Raw genomic sequence first — 4035 nt, forward strand, 5'->3', positions numbered from 1 at the left:
ATCAATTCCTTCAGCAAATATGGACCCAGTCAATTAATCATGACTGCAGTTTGAAATAATTACCCTCCAGTGGGCTCCATATGTTTCAGGAACCTAAAAATTCTATTGCATGTCTTGGATTTGGAAGTATGTTTGGTCCATTTGGTATGGCTCAAGTTTTAGAGCATTTTGAAGTATGTTTTAATTTTCTTATATGAACTTCCAACCATGGATAAGTTTATTTTTAACCATTTACAGAATTTAGAGAATTTTGGAGTATGTTTTCGTACTCTTACATGTACTTCGACCCATGAGTAAGTCTGTTTTTAATCACTGTTATTAAAGCTGAGGCAAATTTGTGAGGACATAATTGGATTTCAATTTGAAGTCCTTCTCTGAACATTATGAAAAAACACCCCAAACTTCTGAAATACAAATACAGAGCTTGCATTGTAACATTATTTTCAGCTATCTTGGGAACTCATTAATTTTTCATTATATCTTTGTTCTAAACATAATTTTCTTTTAAGTAATTAAGCAATGAACTTGCCATGCTCTTTCTCATAATAATATGCTTAAGTATATATAATTGTCTATTGGTAAATGGTACTGTGGAAACATTGCTCTGATTAAAAATCATTAGTTGATAAGAAAGAAACAGAGTGACAAGAAATTGTGGTCCCGCAAGATCAAGTGCCCTTTTGTTAGCAGCATTGTTCAATGTACTAAGACTATACGTTATCTATAGCTTTCAATATTAGTCTACACAATTAGCCTGTATTTTCATGTTGTGTAATCAAATCTCTTGATAGTGTTTTGCTTTCATAGTGCTTCTAATATGACAAGGGTAGAGAACATACAACTCAAACAATCTTTTTTTATTGCCTGGTTTACATAATTTTTCTTCTGTTTGGTCTTTGCAAGATATTTTCTGGCTGTGTGTTACTGTTTAATTCAGTGACTGTTGAGACAGAAGCCCAAGACAGAACCAGAGGCCTGGTGCCAGTTGTACTAGAAAACCAGGTAAAAGACTCAGAAGAAGAAAAGGCTACAGATCCACTTGTAGGCAGGGTAAATATTTTGAATAGATTTTTGTCCTTTGTTTTAAAGCAGCACTGCTCAGTATCTTGTGTTTTTCTAGTTTCAAAGAACCACCTGTTACAGCAAATGGGGTTTTTAGTGCCTTACAGTATTCTGTACCTTTTAGTGTTTTCTGGTTTTGTGACAGAGTAATTTGAAAGGTGTGTGTTCATATGCATATTTTGTTCAGCCATAGTATTTTCTTGGATCGGAAGTCTCTGAAGTGTTAGTGATGTCTGCATGTATGTTAGGTTTGCAGATGGCGTGTGTCTTTGAAGCATTCTTCTGTGAAGACTATTCACAGGTATGAAGACTGGGTTTCTGAGTCAGAGTTTGTCTGTTCTTACTTTCCTCCCCAAAGACTTGGTGGAGCAGCCTTCGCACTTGCTTTGTCCCCTGGGATTCCATGGTAATCTGGCAGCTGGATTAATGTCTCATTGTATTTGTGTTTCTGATAGCTGTTCTGCAGTGCTAGCATCTTCAAAAACATGTGTTGTTTCTATAGCCTGGAAAACATGGACCCACTGGGGATTACACGTGTATGAGATGAAATTCTCTCTGCACTGAAGCCAAACAGGCTTTCTTCCTTATATAGCAGAATGGTTACGTAGCAGAAGCTTTCTGCAGTGTGTAGCCATCAGTTGCCAATGTCTTGAACATCTGAGATGGAAATGAAAATAATACAATTTTGGTCTTGATATTGTGCAGTTTTAATGGAAAGGTCCTTTACTGCCACTTTTGAGGGGCTGCAGCAGGGTTGATAGGGCTGGAAATTAATTTTATAAAGTTACTACTGCTCTTTCCCTTTTTCTCACTGAGATTTGCTTTTTTTGAAATTATTTTTTTTAACTTGGTTACAACAATCTATAAGTGTTCGAATCCTCAAATTTTGTTCCATTACTATGGAAAACAACTCCACTGCAGTTTAGTCCTTTTATTCTCAAATATTATTTCATTTGTAAGTCTATTTAAAAGGCACTGACAAAACACCTGGCTTTAATTTAGCAATGTTTGTTGCCAAGCATGTGCTGCTGCTTTGGCTTCGTGTTTGTTATTTGATGCCTTGGTCATGCTACCAAAAGTGTTGCATCTGTTCAATTCTGGTTGAGATTATTCATTCCCTTCTATTCAGATGTTGACTTTTCAAGTCTTAGTGTATTGTTTGCTTTGTTGCTTTTCCATTTGCAGCCCTGTTAATAACCGGAAGGCAGGAAAGATTTCCGGAGAAGAGTTGTTCAGTGAAACAAAGTACTGTTATTTCTGAGGGTGTGGAAAGCATTCCTCACCTGTGAGACTATTATGTGCCTAATGCTGAGGAAATGATAGTATTTATGTGCACCAACAGGTCTTCTTTGTGATACTGCGAATGTTTGAATTTGCATCCAAGACAGACATGAGTTTTCTGATAGGTGAACAAAAAGACAATTTTCTGATGGTGTTACTTCATATTGTTGTCTCTGTATTTCAGTGTTCCTCAGTAAAGTGTACACTTTTTTGAAGTAACTAAGCATTTATCAATCAGCCTTTGGCTGACCTCTGGTCAAAAGGTCTTACTTTGTTTTACCAGCTTTTGAAGTTTTCTCTCTTATTTCTTGTTGTTTTATTTGCCAGTGTAGCATGATCCTTACTCTCAATTTCTGGACTGTTGGAGTGATGTTTGGATTGTGAAAGGAGAGCTTGATTTTAATAACTTAAAGCAGAGTGCTCAGTCCCTAGGCAGGTCAGGGAAGGACCGTATTATTCTGTTCTCCCCCATCATGGAAAAGGAGCTAACTGGGTCAGCTGGCCACAAAGCTGGATAACTACTGGTGTAAGGAGCTGAAATATTCAGATTTCTTATCTTAGTAACACCTTTTGAAGGAAATTGTGGTCAGCAAAGAGAGAAAAATGGCCTAAGTATGTCATGTCTAGCTTCATACTGCCTGGGTTTCTTAATATTTGCTTCAAATATACAAAGAAACACTAATAGCTAAAAATGTTTACCTACTACTTTGTCCTCTGAAACTATGCCATGAGAGTGTGCAAATCAGCAGGAAGACACTAACTGTCACATTACAATAATTAAAGTGTGTGTTTAACAAGTTGTAAGTGCAAAATGGAAGATAAAAATCCAAACTAACACATGTGCACAGAATACTTTTTTTTTCTGGACAATGTTGCACTATTTTTAATACTAGTTTGAAAAAGGGAGACTATAAAATTTTTACATGTTTGGAAGAGGGAATCTGTTGTGCAATAACTATTGTACTTACTAGAAGAAGAGCAGCTGTTGCTGGAAGTTACAGTTAATTGTTGTATTTTCCAGCACAAGGTTGTTTGGTGGGAACACTGGGGAAAAAGCGCGAGCAGCTGCCAAAAAACAAGTGTGTGAGGTGAAATTTGAATTTGCTCTCATGAGAAATGTATAAGACTCTAAGTAACTGGGAAAAGCATGCTGTATTTCAGTCTCTGGAGATGTGCTGTGTAGAGACAGAGCACAGCACGTAGTGTTGGCAGGAGAAAGAAGGGAGAACAAATAATTGGACTGATGGGAAGGTAGGGGTCCTTAGGATGGACAGAGGATGAAGTGCCTGCTGACACTTCAAATGTTGTGGGTTTTTTTTTTTTTTTTTTTTTCTGTTTTGTTTTGTGTTGTTTGTGTTTGCTTTTTTTTCTTTTCCTGTTTGTCTGGAGTTTGTTTGCTTGTTTCTTTTATGCCTTCCTGAGGGCCCTGGTCGCTCCTTGCGCGGTGCCCGCTGGCCCGACCGTGGCCGCAGCTCACACATGAGCATTGCTCTGCGCTGGCACCGCTTCCGTCCCGCTGAATCTGCCACAGGGCTGCGCTCTGGGAATACAACTTGTTAGTCAATGTGCTCTTCCAGCACACGGCTATAAAACATTGTAGGTCATAATAGGCAGCTATTTATTTCTTAATCTGTCCTTAGTTAGGTGCCAGAGGAGAGATTTTTTTGAAAATAAAAATAGTACTGGAATGCA

This window comes from Patagioenas fasciata, chromosome 12 (assembly GCF_037038585.1).
Source record: "Patagioenas fasciata isolate bPatFas1 chromosome 12, bPatFas1.hap1, whole genome shotgun sequence".
In the NCBI taxonomy this organism is placed as follows: domain Eukaryota; kingdom Metazoa; phylum Chordata; class Aves; order Columbiformes; family Columbidae; genus Patagioenas; species Patagioenas fasciata.